Source organism: Lissotriton vulgaris, unplaced genomic scaffold (assembly GCF_964263255.1).
Source record: "Lissotriton vulgaris unplaced genomic scaffold, aLisVul1.2 SCAFFOLD_554, whole genome shotgun sequence".
Taxonomy (NCBI): Eukaryota; Metazoa; Chordata; class Amphibia; order Caudata; family Salamandridae; genus Lissotriton; species Lissotriton vulgaris.
This window is the reverse complement of record NW_028246286.1, coordinates 485435-507956: the sequence shown is the minus strand read 5'-3', so window position 1 is coordinate 507956 and position 22522 is coordinate 485435.

Genomic DNA, 22522 nt, shown 5'->3' with positions numbered 1-22522 from the left:
GTACTATCCTTTCTGACTCCATTCCCCCGATTCATTCCCAAATTACTACTTACAATATCACGCACAGTGATTTATGCTTCATTTTGACATGTGATCCCAAAGCCATTTCAGAATGTATAAAATTGAAGTTGCAGGCTGCCACTTCTTTTTCAGCTCATCAACGATTGTTGTGTTTACAAAGACTTCCAAGTTCATGTATTTCCGTTAAGAACAATATGACATGTAAACGTATATTGGTTGCTCCTAGTTATTACCATGCAATGTTGCTGCCATCTGGATGGCTGTTCTCCTGTGGGAATTCCTCCTGGCCCTATATTCCCGCAAATATTTCTGGAGGTCCATGCGCTATCACTAGATTAAGCTTGTTAATGTTTTCCTCGCACCCTGGTTCCCATTCCCGTGTAGTACGCAACTCTATGACATTACATGAAGACTGTGATTCTTCCATTCATCTTTATTCTAAATCTGAATATATCAGTTTAGCTGTTTCTATCATTGGTGTCCCGGCTTTAGCCGTTTACAATGCTAAAACAATTGGCAAGATGGCCTGCTGGATGGTTAAATCCATTAATCAGACTTCTACCGTGTTATCTGACCTGTTATTAGATGCCCAGGGTGAACGCAGGGCAATTTTGCAAAATCGTGCAGCGATTGACTATCTCCTGTTAAAACATGGACATGACTGTTCTGACTTTGAGGGTCTTTGTTGTTTTAACCTCTCTGACCATTCTAAATCGATTCAGGCCCATATTGATAAACTTCACGACTTGACTGCAGAAGTTAGAAAACATATCGACCAGGGCTGGTTCGACTGGCTCTTTAATTGGTTGCCTGACTTACATTCTTTTTTACGACAGATTCTAGGGGGTGTTGTTATTTCTATTTGTATTTTAGTGGCCATTTGCTGCTTTATTCAGTGCATTCCTTCTCTATTCCAATTTTGTAGATTTGGTAAGAAGAGTGGATCAGTTAATTTTGTTTCTTATTATTCTTCCACTGATGTTAGTTCTATATAGAACATGGCTAATAGACTGGAGTCAAGGGTGAAGTGTAATGGCCGACTTTTCCGACCATCTTTAGAAGGAGGATGATGGAAGATGACTCCAGCCTATTACCCTTACAGTATAGGGATTAGGACTATAAGTAGGACCTATCCATGAGGCACAGTAGTGCATTTTCGTACCCTTTTCTTTAGATCAGGGCTTATAAACTTAAGCTAGGGGATAGATATATAAGTGTTAGTGATGATCCATCCTTTTGCAAGAGTGTTAGTATATCTTCCATGGAGTTATGCATATTTTGGGCCTTGTAGACCTTAAACGGGACAGACTCCATCTTGCCCTCTGCCTGGTAGCTTGAGAGGCTTTCTAGGTCAAGTGTAATATTTTAGTTTTGAGGTGTTGTTCGCTTGGAAAGAACCGGTTCAGGCTGGCCCTTATCGAAAGACTGTATTTTTCTCCACTCCGAAGACACAACTCCAGGCCGGCCGGCTGGGAACGTGTCCTTGGTACGGGGAGGTACAAGAATTTGGTGGGCGGCAGGTTACTGGCCGTAACTTTCCATGAAGGGACAGGTTTTGATATTAGCGAAAGTGTTAGGCAATGAGTCAGTCAGTCTGTAGGCGGCAGCTAGCCGTTAGCATCTATGCCATTAATTATTTTCAAGGCAGACAATCGCCATTTTGAAGTCTGAGAAAGATTTTGAAACCGAGACTCTCTGAGAAAGACTGAAGGAGAAGTAGCGCGGAGCGCACAGAGACAGAGAGAGAGAGAGAGACGGTAGCTAATAGCGAGCAAGGTTCAAGTGACTTGGAGGGAAGCAGAGGAGATCGAGCATAGCGGTGCAGACGTGTACCCGTGACTGCTGAGGTGTGATTCCGAGACGAGCCAAGACACAGAGACGAGAAGGGAACCTAGATGACCGCCGAACCCCGACTTCATATTAACCAGGTGATCTCTGCCCTTTCCTTGTTAAGCGCGCGTTCTAACCTTTACTTTTCTTTGCAGAATATACATTGTGTAGTATTGTGTTTATTTTAATTGTAATAAAACACCCCAGTTCTTAGTGAACCGACATGTGCCTTGTATTCTTGTTCAATCGGGGTAACCTTGTCTTCTAGTCAAACATTATTTGCATGAACGGATGCGAATCCCGATCAGGTAAGAGATGATTGAGAAATGAGGGAGAAAGGGGACATTTGATGTCAGGAACAGAAGGTACATATTGCAATTTGGAAAACCATACCTATTTCTATTATCGTAGTTTTATCCCGAGTAGATAATAAAAGACTTCATCCCTAAGTGTTCATAGGAAAGTGATTGTCGTTGGTACACGGCGTTAATGAGAGCACCTAAGATAGATGGTGTGTAGGTCTGCCGGATTGCGGACCGTGTGTGAATGAGAACACCGGAGGGATACGGTGTGGAGGTCTGCCGGATTGCGGACCGTGTGTAAATGAGAGCACCGGAAGGATACGGTGTGTAGGTCTGCCGGATTGCGGACCGGGTGTAAATGAGAGCACTGGGACTGCAGGCCCATGTGTGTAGACACGCCGGATTGCGTGTCGAGTGAGCACTGAGAGAGATCAGTGTGTAAGAGTATATAATCAGACCTGCCCCAGGGTAGATCAGTCTGGGCCTAAGTGGCCGCGAGACTAGTTGGTGTGAATAGGATATTGTAGAAAACCTATGCATGTTTATTGCTATTTTCCCCATCCTTAGGCACAAGATGTACATACATATATCTATACCCAGTGTAAATACGTTCTAAGGAGGGAGGTGGTTACGTTCCGGCTGGGTTAGAGGGGCTCTTAGGAGCTGATCCCATCTGGTCCGAAAATCTGGTCGGTACAGTCACCCACTCTTTTTGACTAGTATTCAATGCAACTTTGACTGGCAGTGCACTAGGTATCCGCAAACCAGGTCTCTGGTGCCCAATATTTTTCCCCAAAATGTACAATTGTTCCCTCAATTGTCACTACCTTTAGCACTCCCTGTAAGTCCCAAGTAAAATGATAACCCTGGGACCCAGGGCATGGAGGTTAAAGTGGATCCCAAAGGCTGTAGCACAAATTGTGCCACCCTAAGGGAACCCTCATCAAGCTCATGCAAACTGCCCTTGCAGCCTGCGTGTCTTGGTTAAGACAAAAATTAAAACATAACATGGCACATAGCCTGCGTGCCATGCCGGCAGACACTGCATGCAGTATAGATAAGTCGAATGTATGTTATTATCCCGCTGTATTTCTCCCTGCAGGGAATCACAACTCGGTCGTAACAACGACCGCGTTGTGATTCTGCATACCAATACTCCGCAAGTCGGAACAACGACTTGCGCAGGGGGGGGCGTTGGATGTTGAAATAGTATAATTTACTATTCCAACTCCAGTCTGTGCGGACAATAGGGAAGGTGTTGGGTTTTAAATGCAACACCTCCCCCCCTCCGCAAGTCGTTGTTCTGACTTGCAGAGTAATGATATGCAGAATCACAACGCGGTCATTGTAACGACCGCGTTGTGATTCCCGGCGGGGAGAAAGATTTGTGGTAAACGTTGTTTACCAGATACATCACTGCTACAGCAGGCCTTATACCCCTAAGACAGGGTGTACTATACTACATCCTGCTCATATAAAAGAAGAAGAAGATGATGTGGAGAGCCATAAGAAGCCAGAACATAAGACAAGCAGCTGACTTGTTGCCAACCCTGTCAGCCTGCCTCCTGTCCCAGACAATTGCGCCACAGACAACTTGTCCTGTAGCTGCTGTGTCTTCAAAAGTCTAGAAAAACTGCCAGCACTTCACCCATGATCCAGGAACTCCTGTGAAGTAGTGGAGCCGCTCCCCTGTATACTGCAATCAATCAATCAATCAATCAAGAAATGTGTAGAGCGCGCTACTCACCCGCTAGGGTCTCAAGGCGCTGGGGGGAGGGGGATTCGCTACTGCTCGAAAAGCCAGGTCTTGAGTTGTTTCATGAAGGAGAGATGATCCTGGGTCAGCCGTAGGTGGGTGGGGAGGGAGTTCCATGTCTTGGCCACCAGGTAGGAGAAGGATCTTCCTCTGGCGGTGGATCTGCGAATACGTGGGACGGTGGCGAGGGCGAGGCTGGCGGAACGGAGCTGGCGATTGGGTGTGTAGATTGCGAGGCGGCTGTTGAGGTACTTGGGGCCCATGTCGTGGAGAGCCTTGTGTGTGTGGGTGAGGAATCTGAACGTGATCCTCTTGTTGACAGGGAGCCAGTGCAGGTCTCTCAGATGGGCAGAGATGTGGCTGTGACGAGGGATGTCCAGGATGAGTCATGCAGAAGCGTTCTGTATGCGCTGGAGTCTTTTCTGGAGTTTGGTTGTGGTTCCGGCGTAGAGGGTGTTCCCGTAGTCCAGTCGGCTGGTGACGAGGAGCTGGGTGACCTTCTTCCTGGTTTCGGTGGGTATCCACCTGAAGATCTTTCGGAGCATGAGCAGGGTGTTAAAGCAGGACGACGAGACGACGTTGACTTGCTTGGACATCGTGAGGGAGGAGTCCAGGATGAAGCCCAGGTTGCGAGCATGGTCCGTTGGCTTGGGGGCGGTGCCCAGGGCAGGGGGCCACCAGGAGTCGTCCCAGGCAGAGGGAGAAGGTCCAAGGATGAGGACTTCTGTCTTGTCTGAGTTCAGTTTCAGACGACTGAGCTTCATCCATTCCGCGACGTCCTTCATTCCTTCCTGGAGGTTGGCTCTGGCAGTGGCAGGGTCGTTGGTGAGGGAGAGGATCAGCTGGGTGTCGTCGCCGTAGGAGATGATGTTTAAGTTGTGTTGGCGTGCGATGGCTGCGAGGGGGCTCATGTAGACGTTGAAGAGGGTGGGTGTTAGAAATGGAATCCCTGGCTGGCCAGGGCTTTCGCCAAAGTCAATCAGAGACCACCACTCCTAAGTCAGGGCAAGGGAGTTACACGCCAAGACAACCCCTGCTCATCCTCTAGGTAACGTGGCGCGAGCAGCAAGGCTAAACTTGGAGGCGATATGAGTTAAGTATTTGCGCACGCACCCCAGCAACAACACCCAAGGCCCACCACAAAGGAAACTCCACACAAGGTTATATCAAAATAGCCTTTGTATTACACCAAAACACATTAGATCAAAACACACACTTTACAATGTGCCAGAGGCACAGGCAGAATTTACAGGGGATATGTACAAGACAGGGCCACATGGACCACTGTCAGGAATAGCACTTTTAGAACTTAGCACTAGGTAGAATTCGCACTTAGAACATAGAATATAAATCACTGTAACACAAAGTAGAACATAAAGCACACAACCAGTAACTACTGGTAAAGGTAAGTACCACCTACGCAATCCTAACCACCTTAGGAACAAGTCACGCAGGGAACTAGGACCTCACTAGCACCACCTGTACTAGGAGAAAAACAACCACCTAAGTATCACAATACCTGTAGGGGTCTAAGGAAGGAAAACACATGATGTATTATCAACACATTCAGAGGTGCAAGAACAGCAAAACACATGATGAATAAACTACACATTCAGAGGTGTAAGGAAGGAAACACATGATGCCTAAAAACATTCAGAGGTGTAAAGGCAAGGCACATGACGCATAAAAACACATTCAGAGGTGCAGGAAAAGTACAGTTGCGCCAAACTCACATAAGTCACCACCTGTGACAGTCCCTAGGCCAACTGGCCTTGTGGGGGCTTAGGACGCCCTGTGTACAAAGTCAGGGGGGGCCTAAACGTGGCAGCTGCCCACAAAGTGCTGGGCAGCTGTGCAGACAATACTGGGGCCAACGTGGGAGCCTCGCTGGGCTCTTAACACAAATGTGGCGCTGTGGAGCCTCTCTGGGCTCTTAAACAGGAATGCCCCTGAGCCTCTGGGGCTCTTAATACCAGATGCGGGCATCGTTGGTGTCCCTCACGGGGGACTCAGAAACCGATGCAAATGCCCCAAGAGCCTTGACCGGCTCTTAAAGCAATCTGGAATGCCTGGAGCCTCTCGGGGATCAAGCGACAATGCAATGCCCCCGGAATAGGGGAGCGGCTCGCTGCCCGCTGGGGCCGCTCTACCCTGACTGCTGCGAGGCCCTCGCACTGGAGGGGATCACTCACCGGGCCTGGTCTCCAGCGGGGGCGAGAAGCACTCACTGCCGGACGTCACCTTCTCAAGCAGCGCGGGGCTCTCCTTCTCCACCGGAGCCCCGCCTGCACGTCCAGCCGCTCTTCTCCACCGGGGCCTTGCTGGGAAGGATCCTCTACTTCAGTGGGCGGGCTCACCTCCTCTGGGGCCTCGCCTGCGGCCGCGCTGCTCCTGCAACACCCAGGGGTTTCCCTTTGCTGCTCGGAGCCCCGGGAGAGGGAGGACGACTTCCTGGTGAGTCCTGAGGTCCCGCCCCCGGCCTGCCTGACTTCCGGGTCGCAGCTGCGGCCAATCACAGCGCGGCCCTGGGGTCGGGAGGCGGGACAGTGCCTCCCAATCTCCGTCCGGGCCGGCGGCAGTGAAGCACGGGGCAATGCCGGGTGGGCACCGGCCTCCAATTCAATTAAATTAAAAAGCGAGGTATGCTCTCTCAATCGACAACAGCAGCAATGTCCCTGGCAGGGTGGCACCTGCCAGGGGACTCGAAAATTAGCCAGGAGCGGGGCAAACGCCGGGTGGGCACCGGCTCCCAAAAGTAAAGCACCTCTAGCGCTGGGGTTTAAATCAGCGGCCAAAATGCTTCGTGGGCAGCCGCTAGAGGAAAATAAAGCGTTCTCAAGCGCTAAGGCACACAGAGCGCTCCCAGGCGCTCGGGGGGAGGAATAAGGCGCTTCCAGGCACTTTGCAACAAAAAGGAGGTCTCTGTCCAAATCAAGCGCTCCCAAGCGCTACAAAAGACAACCAAAGGTCTAGCAAAAGTCCTCCTAGAGCTGCAGCAGGCAGGGGGGCAAGGTTGGGCCCAGAGCCAGCACACTGGGTCTCCAGGCAGGGAGACACTCCAAGTGGCGGTCCTCTGGCCCAGCGACAGCAGCAGCAGCCCCCTCAGTGTCCTGGAAGAGAACAGTTTCTGTGGGGACACAGCCCCATTTTTATACACCTAAATCCTTTGTCTGTAGGTGCAGGGTGGGGGGAAACCAGTCGCAGCTGGTTCTTGAGTACTCTTGATGGCCCAACCACCCCTTTCTTTCACTGGGGAGGCTAGGGTCGTTAGACACACCACAGGGGGGCGGAGCCAGCATTGTGTGGGGAAAACCCAGCCCATCCAGGACACAGGTACACTCCTCCCACACATCACTCATGCTAATCTCACACTCACCACCGGGCAGACCCATCCAGACTTCCTGGAGCCTGGCATGCCAGCCAGCTCCAGCCAATCACGCTCCAGCACATTTTACTCTAATATGCCAACTCCTAGAAGTGGCACTTCTACATATGACACACTCATGCAACACACACCATTGCGAAGCATTCACTCTCACGAGTTCGCACATACCAAATTCGAACCTGTACACCCCACGCATCAGGAACTACCAGGGACACATACATTCCCCATGCATTCCTATGGAAGGGCAGGCCTACCATACTACACGCACGCACTTTCACTCTGGGACCCAGGGAAATATGCGCAGAGACCCAAAAATCACTAACACAGGGTCACAATTAAAAACAAAAAGTTTAGGGGTGAACCTGCCATAAGGGCCAAGTCCAACAGTGGGGCTGAGCGAGGATCCTTGCCGCAGATGACTTTGGTCGCTGCGGATCGGAACGGGGGGAGGCGGACTCTCTGGGTTCTTCCGGCGAGGAACGAGATGATCTACTCCAAGGCCGTTCCTTGGATTCCGGTGTTGCTGAGGCGTTGTATCAGGGTGCGGTGACATATGTGTCGAAGGCTGCTGAGAGGTCCAGGAGGATGAGTGCCGCTGTTTCCCCGCTGTCGAGCAGAGACCTGATGTCGTCAGTAGCTGCAATGAAGCCGGTCTCGGTGCTGTGGTTTGCTCGGAACCCGGACTGCGAGGGGTCGAGGGATTTTTTTGTCTCGAGGAAGGCGGAGAGTTGTTTGTTGACGGTCTTCTCGATGACTTTGGCAGGAAAAGGGAGGAGCGAGATGGGGCGGAAGTTCTTGAGGTCCGTGGGGTCCGCCGTGGGTTTCTTCAAGAGGGCGCTGAGCTCGGCATGTTTCCAGCTCTCCGGGAAAGTGGCGAATGCAAAGGAGTTGTTAATTATGTCCCAGAGTTGGGGTGCGATGATGGAGTCGGCTTTGTTGAAGATGTGGTGTGTACAGGGGTCGGTGGGGGAGCCGGAGTGGATGGTGTTCATCGTGCGGGTGGTGTCTTCGGTGCTGACCGGGGTCCAGTTGCAGAGGGTGGTGGTGGGGGACGCTGGAACGGTGGTTTAGTGCGTGGTCTGTGATCCGAAGCTGTTGTGTATGTCGGCGATCTTGCGGTGAAAGAACGAGGCGAGTAATTCGCAGAGGTCTTGCGAGGGTGTGATGTTGTTGTTGCAGGCGCGGGGGTTGGAGAGCTGTTTAACGATGTTGAAGAGTTCCTTGCTGTTGTGGGTGTTGTTGTCCAGACGTTCTTTGAATGTTGTCCTTTTGGTGGTGCGGATCAGCTGGTGGTGATTGCAGGTGGCGTTCTTGAGGGCTGTCATGCTCTCCATTGTCTGGTCGTGGCGCCAGGCTTTCTTGAGGGTGCGGCAGGTTTTCTTGGAGTTTTTGAGGTCGTTGGTGAACCATGAGGCTTTGTTGCTGCTGGGTCTGCTGAGAGGGTTCTTCAGAGGCGCGAGGACATCGGCGCAGTTGGTGAGCCATTGTGTGAGGTTGCGGGCTGCTTCGTTGGGGTCCCTCGTGTTGGTGGGAGGGTTCTGGCTGAGGGAGGTGGTGAGTGGGTCGGCGGAGATCTTGCTCCAGCTTCTGCGGGGAACCTGCTGCAGGTGGTGGTGGGTCATGGTTCTCCTGAAGTTGAAATGGACGCAGCTGTGATCTGTCCAGTGTAGTCCGGTGGAGTGGCTGAAGGAGATGTGCTTGCTGGTGGAGAAGATGGGGTCTAGCGTGTGACCGGCGTGGTGGGTGGGGGTGTTCACCAGTTGCTTGAGTCCGAGGTTGTCCAGGAGGGCGACGGTGTTGCTGTCATTGTTGTTCTCCAGGTGGAAGTTGAGGTCTTCTAGGAGGATGTAGTTTGAGGAGGTAAGGGCATGCTGGCTGATGAAGTCTGCTATGGCCTCACTGAATTGTGTGCGTGGCCCCGGGGGTCTGTAGACAAGAGTGCCTCTGAGGGTGGTCTTGGGGTCGGTGCGTATCTGAAAGTGGAGGTGCTCGGCGGCGGTGAGGGTGTCGCTGGTGTTGGTCGTGATTCGGATGGTGTTTTTGTAGACGATGGCGATGCCTCCTCCGGTTTGGTTGACGCGGTCCCTTCGGGTGATCTTGTATCCCTCCGGGATGGCTATGGCGATGTCGGGGGCTGAGGAGGCGTTCATCCAGGTTTCTGTGAGGAAGGCGACGTCTGGTGATGCTGTGTCGAGGAGGTTCCAGAGTTCGACGGCGTGTCTGTGGATGGAGCGGGTGTTGAGCAGGATGCACTTGAGGTGATTGTTGCTGGTGCCTGGTCTTGTGGGTGCGGTGCAGGTCCGGAGGCAGGTGAATTTGCAGTCTTGGCAGGTGAAGGGTACGTGGGTGCGTTTCGGGTTGGCCCGGCCAGCGTTGAGTGCGTTGAGGGTGGCGTTGTGTAATTTCGTCGCGTGGGCTGGCATCGTCGTGGGCCAGGGGTCCTGGCGCTGGGTGCCGTCCAGGCACGGACGGGCGAGACTGGCTTGCCTTTGGCTTGCCTTCGGCGCGCCAGCGGCGCGTCCACTGCGCGCGGTCGCTTAGTGGTCTCCATAAGTGTGGAACCGGGAGGGAGGAGCAGCTGGGTGGCGGGAGCGGGGCGGCAAATGGGCTGGAGGGGGGTGGGCCACAGGGAGGCAGCGGCGGGAAGGACGAAAATCAGGCGGTGGGCGGCTCAGCGGCGGCTTGGCCGTCCAAGGCAGGCAGAGGCGGTGGCAATCAGCAGGAAGGCAGCGGGTGATCTCACTGGCACAGGAGGCTGACAGGTAGGCAGCAGCGTGTGGGGGCGACCTAGCCTGCAGGCTTCCAAAGATACCTGAGAGGGCATCAGACCACCAAAACCCGACACCGGAAGGCACCACAGCACCCATGCCACCTAGCCGAGCTGAACTGGGCCATCACTTCCAGTGTGGTCTCCTGGCCCTCCAGAGACAAAGCCCACCTTGGACTTGCCCACTGTGGACTCACTAATGCCTCCTTAAGCCTCTACCTGCAGGCTCGCTCGACCACCGGTGCTACTGGTGATGAAAACCCAATGCTTCAAGACACCTCTGAGCTTCGCAAGAACTGAGTCCCATTGTTGGTTCAGCCGGACTGGTCACCCAGTCTAAACCTGCAGCCTCTTTTCTAACTGATCGATACCCATAGACTAACATTGCGAACCCAATGCTGTATTTCACCTCTGCGCCCCAGTGCCGCCCAATGTGACCTCTTGGTGCTACCTTGGACCTTGTCCCAAGCTCACCTTAAGTCCAGGAGATTGGTCCTGCGAAACGCTGTACTATGCATGCATGCACCATTTGTTTTCCTTCCATAGGATAACATTGCTGCCTCTGAAAATTGCACTTAGTGTTGACTTTTAAAGCCTGAAAGTATTTGTTTTTCAAAACATACTTACCTGATCTTATTGATTCTGGTGCCTCAATATATATAAATATATGTGTTAGTTCTATAAATGTATTTATAGGTAACAAGGACCCCCTGAATATATGAATATAGTAATTCTTAGGTCAGGGAAAAACAACTTATGAAATATAACAACCTAGGCAATTCAATACTTGATGCTCATGGGACAGTGACAAAGGAGAAAAAATTACTAATAAATCGAAAAATTAGTGACTTGAAATTTATTGACATGAAAGATAAAAACCATTAAAAAAGTTGATTCTCAAATATCATTAATCAACTGCATAAATTAATCAAACCAACATTACATGAAATCACAACACAATTAAAAAAATCACAATTAAAATTGGAAAGAAGTATAAAAAGAAAAGGGGTAGAAGTGGCATAAAGATTTTCTCGACGCGCGTTTCGGCGACCAGCGCCTTCTTCTGGAGTAGCCACAGGTTATCTAATAACAGAAAATTATTGAAAACGACATAAGTGACTTGATTTTACAATTTTTTAGATAATCATGACACATTTCAAACTTGCAGAGAGTTCATCATACAAAAAAATCACTAGCTAAAATCAACTGGATTTCAGTAAAAAACTCCTTATATCAATTAGTAACCATGTAACATACGATTCCTACAGACAAATTATTTTAACATTCGACATACTTGTTTCATTGCTCATTATATTTTTTATTATTTATAAAGGTAACCCGAAAAACTCCTGGAATTGAAAATTGGGACATTACAGGCTCACTTATAAAGCTTACTTCTCAGTGGACTCGCCTTTTCATAAATGTTTCATTTATAGATATGCATGCTGACCGATGATCACTTCTATCAGTAAATGGCTTTCTGGTATACTCACTGCTTTTGCAGTTTTTCAAAGGTAGAAGTTGTATAGAAAAGGCGGTTTAACTAGAAAGGGGATAACACAATTTGAGGTATAATGAGTTCCATTCTCTATGATTGTATATCACATTATTTAGCAGCAGATGAACTGAATAAATGAAAGGATTAACAAGGAACTTACAAGTCTGAATATTTTTGGTCTGAATATTTTAGGTCTGCTTCAGTCTGGTGAAAGTAATAATGGTGATGCTTCTAATCGGGGAACCCTTTTCCATGAAGGATCCTTTCTTCAAAAGTAGAATCTATAAGTTCAGATCAATTTTATTACTTAATATCACCAATTAATTTATCGTTCAGTGTTTGTTTTAATCGAATACAACCTCTATATTATAAAGGTAATGCGGTCAGGGTACGTTTTAGGATCGTGCTAATGACCTGTAATCCTATTTCATTTATTCCTTATTAGTCAGTGTTAAATCACCGCATTTGTATAATTTAAAAAAATTCTCAAAATGAGACTGCACATTCGGATATTAATAAATCATCCTATGAAGAGTGAAAGATCTAAGATTCTATACTCCACTTCAAACTAAGGAATATAGACGGAATATATAGGAGAATACATGATGTTAAAGGATTACCTTCCAGTGATTCGAAAAAATCAAAAAACTCCTGGTCGCAAGGAATAGGGTAAGATGAAGCGCTCTAAAAGAGACAAACATTATTGAATTTATTAAACTACTAAGCGCTTTCTTCGAGAAATAGTTATATGATTAGTGTTAAATTCTATAATACCTGTTTTAAAATTGTTAAAAGCGTCGTGGTGAAGACAATCCTCCGAATATGAGGCTCACGATTAGACTTCACACTACCGGAAAATGACATATACAACACATTAATCCCGGGCGTTTGTGGCTTATGGCAGACAGAATGTCCAACCCTTAAACCATACGTGTGCTTACCGATTATTGTGATGAAACCGAGCCGACCAGGAGTAACACAACCGCGAGCCTTCTCGTAGCGGTGATTTTAAGAAGCCAACGAGAGCTCATCAGGTGTGGACTATTTAAACAAACCGGCGTAGGAAATATACGCCCAAATGTTCACGAAACGATATAGATAGCTCCATTAGACCCGGAAATACGGGCTATGCGGGTTATGGCGCACAAATTTACTGTTTTAATCGTAAACATTATTATTACGAAAAACAACCACTCAGAGTTGTTAGTATCTAAGGATTTTATTTAAAATTAATTCAAAGGCTATTTATATTTAGGGGTTAAATTTGCAGATTGGAAACCTACATAAATGGACATGGAGAACAGACTAACAGGATCCAATTTTCCGTTATGCTCCTAAGGGTTTAGCTAGAAAAATTGTTTATTTAAAAAATAAGTTTTTTTCTAAATAAATAAAAAAAGAAACCTGTGGCTATTCCAGAAGAAGGCGCTGGTCGCCGAAACGCGCGTCGAGAAAATCTTTATGCCACTTCTACCCCTTTTCTTTTTATACTTCTTTCCAATTTTAATTGTGATTTTTTTTATTGTGTTGTGATTTCATGTAATGTTGGTTTGATTAATTTGTGCAGTTGATTAATGATATTTGATAATCAACTTTTTTAATGGTTTTTATCTTTCATGTCAATAAATTTCAAGTCACTAATTTTTCGATGTATTAGTAATTTTTTCTCCTTTGTCACTGTCCCATGAGTATCAAGTATTGAATTGCCTAGGTTGTTATATTTCATAAATTAGTTCTATAAATTGTCATGGATCTTTTTATTGAGTTGTGTGTACCATTTATTGACTGTGTGTGTATTTGCGGATGTCTAACACTCCCCTCTCATAAGCCTAAGGCTGCTCAATCACACTAACCCATAAAGAGCACCTTGGGACTGCTAGAGCACAGTAAACCTCTTTTTGGTATTCTATATAAAGAGCCAGATTCCTACAGGGAGCGAATGCCTCTCAGAGCTTCAGGCAGGGGAAAGATAACTTTCTAAAAGGTACTTTACTTAATATATATTAAATATCTGACCAATGAGTTTGCCTTTGAGTTTGTCTTATAATAAATATTAAACATTATGGTGTAATAATATTTCTAGCTGGTTCCAATCAGGAGGTAGAAGTATAACTATTTATTATTTCTTCATATTGTTTCTCTATGGGCCTTCCAGCCTTCCTACAATCAAAATATCTTCTGGGTGGCAATCATTGCAAGGACATGGCATCTTTAAATGTCTACAAGTCCTACTTTTAAATACCATCCTGCCTTGTGGACTAGAAGGCCTATATATTGGTACATTTTGACTGGTCAATTTTAAAAACTGCCAGGCTACAGTGGTAGGCCTGGAGTCTTGTTTGTCTTATCACACTAGGAGAATGCACAGTAGTGCTGTAGTTTATAGGTGATATTCAACTTTCCATGCCATGGGTGTATTTTGGGACCCTAGTCACTATGACCTTATTGGAAAGTTAAATAGGCAAATTAAGAGTAAGCCAATTGTGACATGTTTAGGGGTTTGAGCGCATGCACTGGGGCCTGGTTAGCAGAATCCTAGTATCCCAGTGCACAGAGTACAAAATCCCAGCAGAATCAGTCCACTAAAATGGGGATGAACACGGAAAAATAATGGTTCTTTTTATATCTCTGAATAATTTGATTCTACTTGGTTCAATCTACAATAGTAGAATGCAACAGGATGTTCTTGATTTCTATTTCTTTGTACAAGCACAGCTCTGTTTGCACAAATGGAAGCGTTCATTTCCATAGGTACTTCATTCAACCTTTCGTCATCCCTGAAAAGTCTTTTGAAGCCATGAGTTATCCACTAAAAATGCTTTCCTTTCTTTTCATTCCTTTTTTTTACTAGGTTAATAATTGGTTTCAAGGGCTTTGAAAAGTTGTCTATACATTTTCTATATTAGTTTGTCAATCTGATTAGACTCTGTGTTCTTTAAATGTAGTTGTATCTTTCCAATTGAAAACTGTTCTCACCTTCTTATACTTTATTGCGAAACCCTCTGCAAATCCCAAGGAATGCATTATATGAAGTTCACACTGCCCTGGTCTGCATTGTGGTGCACCTTTTAGTGGATGTGCTGTTTGCACACCTGGTCTGTTCACCTTATTACAACTAATGTGCTATTCTCAAGCTAGTAGCACACTCACACCTGCCCTGGAGACAGTCTATTAGTGAAAGGCAGACAGGATGGTTTAAGCAGCGGTTAATTTTTCACTTTGCAGGTGTTAACGCAGCCTGCCTTTCAAAGAGCCACAGATATACACCTACAGGTTAGTGAAAGTGAGTGTCCACCAGCCTGCAGGGAGATGTTTGGGGCCGCTTGTGACCCTCTGTGCACCCTTTCCTGATTCACTCTTGGGTGGGACTCACTGACAGTGCACCACCTCTTTCTGGCACCCCCCGAGACAGCTCCTCTGCTATGCCCTAATGAAATTAAAGGAATGCCCCCATGGGATTGAGCAGGGGCTACATGTGTGCTGACACAATCTCTATCACAGAAAGAGCTGCACAAGTGCCTGCAGTCCTTTCTGTAATACCAATGTGCTGAAAATGGGCACATATGCCTATGGCACCCTTAGAGTACTCAATGCAATATGACTGAAGTACTTTTTTGGGTTTGCTAGAATGTGTTTATTCTTCACTCAAATAAAAATTTCTCATACAAGTAGCTCATGAAGAACTGTATCTGTAGAAAATACAAGGATGTCATCCAAGTATAAAATAACGTCTCAATAATATTTAATTTAAACATATTTTCCATATTTTTTTAGTTAAATAAACATTTTCATTTTTTCCCTATACTTTACCATATGGAGATCTCCCCCGTCTCCTTATGGTAAAGTTCAGGAAAATAAAAATAAAATAAAAACTCAAAACAAGTAACACAAATATTTTATGTTAAATGTCAATATAAAGTAATTGTATATATTTATTTTAAATATACAACATAAGAATAAATTATTTTTTAATTAATTAACATATTCTAATCTAAATTAAAATCGTTTGTCAGAAGTTTATATTACATAATAAATTCCCATAAAAACTGTTTTAATCTGCTTTAATAACTATTAAAGGTGATATATAGAATTAATTATAAGTACTGTCATTATATTTAAAACATGTTACAATAATGTTCACATTAACATATTCTTGTTAAAATATTTCAAAATAAAATAATAAATATATAATATTTTAACACCTTATTGAGTGTATATACATTTTTAGCATTTTAAAAGATTTATTATAATCTAAAATTAGGTTGCCAGGTGCATTGCAGCTTTGCAATTTGTTGTTTTATCTTTTTAAGTTCTGCATTCCTCCAATGTGCTTGCTTTCTTTTGTCCTGTTTTATTGTCTTAGTGTATTAGAATGTCAAACGCTTCCTGGAGCCACTCATAACATTTATGATTGAAATTTATTGTGTCTAGAACTGCGATGGAAGTTAGTTGTGTTTTTTAAGTATTCAAAATTAGGTTTGTTCCACTGTCGAAAGGTAGATGCATGTATGGTGGCCTAAGGTATGTGATTTGTGGTGTTTTGAGTTGGAAAGCTGCCTAATGGTGGTCTTATCATGTGATTGGAGAAATACTTTGAAAGGTAACTAGTTCTGGATTTGCAAAAATAGCATCTAGGATTTGCCTAGCGATGTAGATGGGTTTGTGGACAATCTGATGTGGGTTTAGTGTGTCTAGGCCAGTGCTGATAGTTCTTGGCTGGGGCATACTGGGACTGTCAAACCGTATGTTTAGGTCACCAAATATGCATAGGTTGGAGTGTAGTGCCATAAGGTTTAAAAATGTGTCTAGAAACATGTCTAGAAATGTTGCATTGCTAGGTGGTGGTCTGTAAAGAAGGAGGAAGTTACAGGAGGTAGTTGGTGTAGGATTGCATCTGCTTATGAGGGCCTAGTAACCTTGTATAAAAATTACTTCAGCTTTGTTGAGATTTATTGTTTCCTTGAATATAACAGGTAGTCCACCTCCTTTTTTTCCTATGCGATTTTGCGTGATAGTTTGATAGCCTGAAGGAACGGTTAAATGCAACACTGGAGCCATGTCATCTCCCCACCAGGATTCAGTCATGAAGAGTAAGTTAGGTTGTCGGTCAGCAAGTAGGTCGTAGATGAGGTCCTTGTTAGGTCTCACCTAGGCAGCGCATTCGCTGTTTCCTCAAGATATACTTTATCTAGGATATGGGCTTGAAAAAACACCCATCTCTTTCATTGGTTCCTCTTGCTGTCCTTTAGAAATGATGGCTTTTCATTACTAATCTCTCATTTTTGGACTTTTGTATCCTTTCATGAAGACTGGCCCTCTTACATATGTTCTTACTGTTCAGGTCATTTATACTTAATGAGAACTCTTTTTTAAGTTGGCCTGCCTCTTTCCTCCTCAACTATTCTGTTTACGTGTGCAATGGAACTTCAGTTGTTTCATTTGCTTGCTGTGTACCTCCCCTCACCTTTCCCACAACACTGTTTAGTTTCTTATCTCCCATGTCTCCCCCTGAGCCCTCTCACAATGCTGTTTTCAGGGTCCCACTACCCCTTCAAAGCCACTGCTGTTTTGCTCATGCAGTCGACCCCCACTTTGCACGACACTGCTTGCTGAGTTTGTTGCTTTGAATTCCTATGTTATTTTAAATTTGTTGCTTTTATTTATATAGGTGCTCTGAATTATTATGTTATTTTAAAATAGTTGCCTTTATTTATATGGGGCATCTATCCATGTGCTCAGCCGACACCTCATGGGGCAGTGGAATTTTACAATATATTAGAGATATTGTTTTCACTCTGATCTTTGCTATAACATCAAAATAGTTTATTATTGTCAGTTCTGTACAGATTTGAAATGACCACACTGCAAGCAGCTTCCTAGTCCAGAACTGCACGCAGAACAATGGTGCCGGCCAGTGACCAGGTAAGGGAATGTCAGGCTAATACATAATAATTTACAAACACAAACATGAGCACTTTTGAAATAATCACTGCAAGCTTTCAATTGTAGAGGAGGAGATGCACCCATGGTCTATGTCCGACTAGGATACAATAAATGCGTGGGGCCTTATGCTATACACATGCAAGCCCTTTTGGTTGAAACAGGCTAAGTCATTATTTATACCACCATCAAAACACTCAAAAAACCATATGTAGCCACACATAGGCTTTCATGTGTGGCACCATTAGGCACCCCTTATATTTTGAAAAACAGCATACACATAATGGCAAAAGTCAAATTTCGGATCCCAGAATGCATATTGTTGGTAAAACAGATTACGAGAAGGTGTTACACCTTAGCTTTTAAGTGACGGCATTTTTAAATCCTTAATTTCCCTCCACCAGCAACGTGAAGTATGGAGATTTCACATCATTAATCTTTAATAGCTTTCAGCCCCAGTAGCTAACCTCAGCAGTACGGCACAACTTTGTGGCTGTTATTGGCATTTTCACAATTTTTAGGTTGAGTGCAGACAGTATCAATAGCTCTAACTCTCACAAATGTGAGACCTATTACTTTGCAAATGCTTGTTTTTTGAGAGTGATCACACATTTATTAGTAGGCAGTCTAGAGACCGTATTTTAGTGGTGGTGTGGCATTGTTGGCTAGAAGATTGATTAGTACTCTTCCAACTTGTAGCAGGTGTATTATTAGAGTAGGTATTAACTGTATGAAGATAGCCATCATGTTTTCTGTCTATATTGTAATCTTCTGCCAGTGGGTTTAGAAGGCAGTGTGTTGGGTCTGCATGCGTACTTGGCGGGGATGGTGGTTGAGAGTAATTTGGTGAGCTGTGTTTTTTTCAGCGTAGATTTATTGTGTAATAGATATAGAGTTGTGAAGTTGTGAAGAGTGGAATGTTTTTTATTTTGTTTGCATCTGTTTATGGTGGAGGGTGTATGGGTTAGGGTGGGTGTGGAGCATGTAGGTCATGTTTTAAAGCTCTAGCAGGTATATGAGTGTTGTTCTGTTGGGGTGTTTGTGTTAGGCACTGGTGAAGTAGACGTTTTGGGAGTAAAGATGATTTAGGATGTGTATTGTTTGTGCAGTCATGAGGGTTGGAGTGGGTGTTTGTTTCTAATTTGTGTTGGAACATAGTGTGACATTTTGTATGTGGGAGATTTCGACGTAGTGGTGTGTGTGTTATATTTTGTTTTGTGGAGTAGGGAGATTAGATATTGATGTAGCAAATTTCTGTGAATGATTTGACTGTAGAGTACTCTTGATGAGTAGAAGTTCAGCTGTAAAGGGGGTGGTTATGTATGATGGAGGAGAGCGTATGTGGTGTGGAGAGGGGATGGACAGGGGCTATGTTTGTGTTTGATTTGCTATGAGGAAGAGGTAATATGTGTGGCGGAGTGGAGTGCAAGGATTGTTTGGTTGTATATTTTTGAATGAAAGAGGAGGGGGGTGTTACTGCTGAATGATATGAGGGAGGGTTGAGCATAGGGCGATGGAAATGGGTCTGTTAAGTGCAAGTAGAGCGTAGAGCTGGTGTTTGAATGAACAGGAAATATATGTTTGAAGGGATTAAGGTTATGTATAATGTGGGTTTGAGTTGTGTTGGTGATGCGTGGGTTTTTATAGTGGTATAGGATAGAGTAGTGTTTTGTGTGAGAGTGAAGGTGCCGTTGTGTGGCAGTTGGGGCAGAAGTGTGTATAGATGTCGCCTGGAGAGTTTTAAGTGGTTGTTGAGACACTGAAGTATCAATAGGGTTTGTTTGTTGTAAGTGAGTAGTATTCATTCGCTGAGAGTGTGATAATATGTTTGTAGATATGGTTGGCTTAAGGAGGTTGCTGGTAAATAAAAAAATGGGAAGCATTTCTGGCCCTAGGTCCGACCTAGCCTGAACATGCCCAAAGAGGCACCTGCCCTTGTTCACCCTCGCTTAGACTCTTTGCCCAGGGTGAGGTGCCCTGAGCCCTAAGGTTTAATAACTCTAGGTCAGGTGACCTTTGGCCAGTGAGAGGCCTATCCCTAAGCGTTAGGGCCAATGGGAGACCTGGCCCTATAAACCAATCACAACCCTAGCTCTATTAACCAATCAGATCTCAAACCCTAAGCCCTAAGTCCTGCAGAAACCTTAGTTTCAATAGAAACCATAGTCCTAAGAGCCAATCAGAGCACAGATGGAACAGCCAGTAGGAAACTTATATAAGGGGCATGTGACCTTAACCACCGCCTGGTGGGCAGGGGAAGGGGGGTGCTCATGAAGTCAGAATCTCCTTGGAGAAAGACAGGCTCAATCCTGTTTAACCCTGCAGGTGAGACCCACATCTAACGGCACTCAAAATCTTGCTTTTCTCGCACTTAAACAAATCCCTTTTTCTAGCCGAAAACAAGTGCTACATAGACTTCCCAAACACAATTTAAACCACAAAGCAGATTAAGCAGTCTCTTAAACACACTGGTGGGGCTCTGAAATGTATTTGCCTTTTTAACTTGTACAAATGGGGGTTGGGGAGGATTGCCTTCTAGAGGCCTTATCACAGTGTAAGAGAAAATCAGGAGAGAAATTTAAACTGTCATAGGTAGAAGAAAACAGCAGGTTTAAAAGTACAATTTGCACAGAGACCAAGACATAAATTTGAACAGTATCGGGTAGAGGAAAAAATAACAGTTTTAAAGATTCACAGCACAAACTTTGTGTTCTTGGCACCTTCTTTGTCTTTGCCCACTGGGCAGTGTAGGGCTCCGAGAAGCTGGGGCCACAAAATGGAGTAGCTTTAGAAGTGCAGTTTGGGAATAGCAATCAACTTACTCTTTTATGGATGGGGGACGGTCCCCCCCAAATCCATCTCATAATACATTTTAAACATGTGTAGGAGTTGTCAACCAAAAGACCATCAGCTATCACCCTCAAATGACCTGACTTAATTTGCCATTCAGGCCATCCAATAAAACTTAAGGTGTTTCCAATGAACCGTCCATAGGATTTGACTGAAGTGGATTCCCATTGCCAAATTTGCAGACAATAGTGTCCTTCACTCATGTATTAGGGTTTCTCTTGTTTTGTTCTTATGGGATTCATCTCAAGATTTAGCCCTTCGTCTTCCAAACTTCTGAAGTTCCTTCAGATAATATTCCACTCCTTCAATTATAATGCACAACGAAGCAACACAATTGCGTATTCAGGCTAACGTTATGTACAGAAGATTTAAAGATAAACACAGGAGAAATACACCTGAATTGAAGACTGGGGACGAAGGTGCAGTTGCACGAAGCCCTTTTGCGGTTACAAATCCTGTGATACACAAAGTGCAAAAAAGGTCATTTCAAATGCACAAAATCTATTTAATTAGTCACAAAAGTTTTGCCCGACTTGTAAAATTGGTTCTAAGACCCATATCGAATCGCAATTTGGAAGGAGCATGAAAGGGGAATTTCTTTAAAATTGTGGTTGGATATTGAACACATCAATGGTTTGCAACCACAGTTCTGGTTGCATACCATTGTCCAATTAATGACTCCTCAAAAGATGTGGTAACTAATTTGCAAAAAGGAAGGGTTCACCCTGGGACCACTGTGATTGGCTGCAATGATGGGGATGGTGGTCTGCTGTCCCCTGCTAGCCACCATTCTTATGACTGCAGACAATCACAGGCGGTCATAAATTGTGACCAGCCTCATGACTTTGACAGGCCTTTCTGTAACAGCTATAGTTTGTTATTTTGTGGGGTTACACAATCTGATTCCATTTGCCAAAAGTCAGTGTGCCATTTTCTACCACATTTTTGCGAATTAAATATTAGTACATCTGCTCATAAGAGTGATTGTTCTTCAAGAATCTTTTAGTCCCAGGTTCCCACCCAAAATTTACTCCATGATTTTTAGGTCCCTTTTCTTTTGAACAATTGCTCGGGAAATGAGCAGTAAAATTAAATCTCCCTGAACCATGGAAGATTCATCCTGCAGTACGCATTTCAGGTGTTAAACAGCAGCAAACAAGAGGAGTGCACTCACCTCCGTCTTGCTAGTTGGTTTACTTGGTTATGAAGTAAAGGTAGGTCTAGACTTCAGATTCAGAACAGGTCAATTACAGTATTTGGTAGGGGTGAAGAGGCTATGTGGTTTCTCAAAAGTTTTGGGGGCACGGCTTTTTTATGTATGGCTGTGACATAAGTAATTAATCAGTTCTGTTGTGAGTTACCTCACAAATCACACCCTTGCAAAGAAGGGGAGGCTTAAAGAGATGGAGCTGCTAGCAGGAATAACTTACTGAGACACAGTTGTGTAGCTGAGCACAGAATACACAATTAATAAGGGGTCCAAGGGGAAGATTATTTATAGACCAAGTAGTATTCTATCCCCCATCCACAGTACACCATAGCAAAACGGATACTATTGGTCTGTCAACAAAGTAAATACGGCAAAAAACGGAATCTGTAGCAGCTAACCCTGTGCTAAACTGGAAAGGAATCCCATCAGCCCACCAAATGGCAGAACTTCATCATCTGGGACTTGAGAAACTTTTAATAGCGCAGCTCACCTTATGCAATCGAGAGCTGCCCTAAAACAAAACCACCAGTGATGGATCAAGCCATGATTGTAAGCTCTGTGGTGCTGAAAAACTAATTTTGCAGTGATACTAAATGTAAGAAAAAATCATATGTGCAATTAAAATTGACTACCATGATAACAGGGATAATTTTATTAAAGGCTTATCATAGTGTCAAAACTAAAAACAGGGTGTGGATAGTTTGTCAAAATAACTATCGTCAGTTGACTAAAGAGGTCTACATGTTTCAGCCATTATAGGTGACAATAAACCACTGGCTTTCTTCAGGAACAAAGACTACACTACTGCAAAAAGTACGAAATACTGTGTGATAAGAAATAATAAGTAATACGATACATCCTACCATACATGTAATTCCAATGTGCAGGACGAGTACTCAAAGAGTAGATTCTTTCCCAATTTCTCATGGGAGTAAACCTCACCTCTCCTGGCGACTGCTCAGG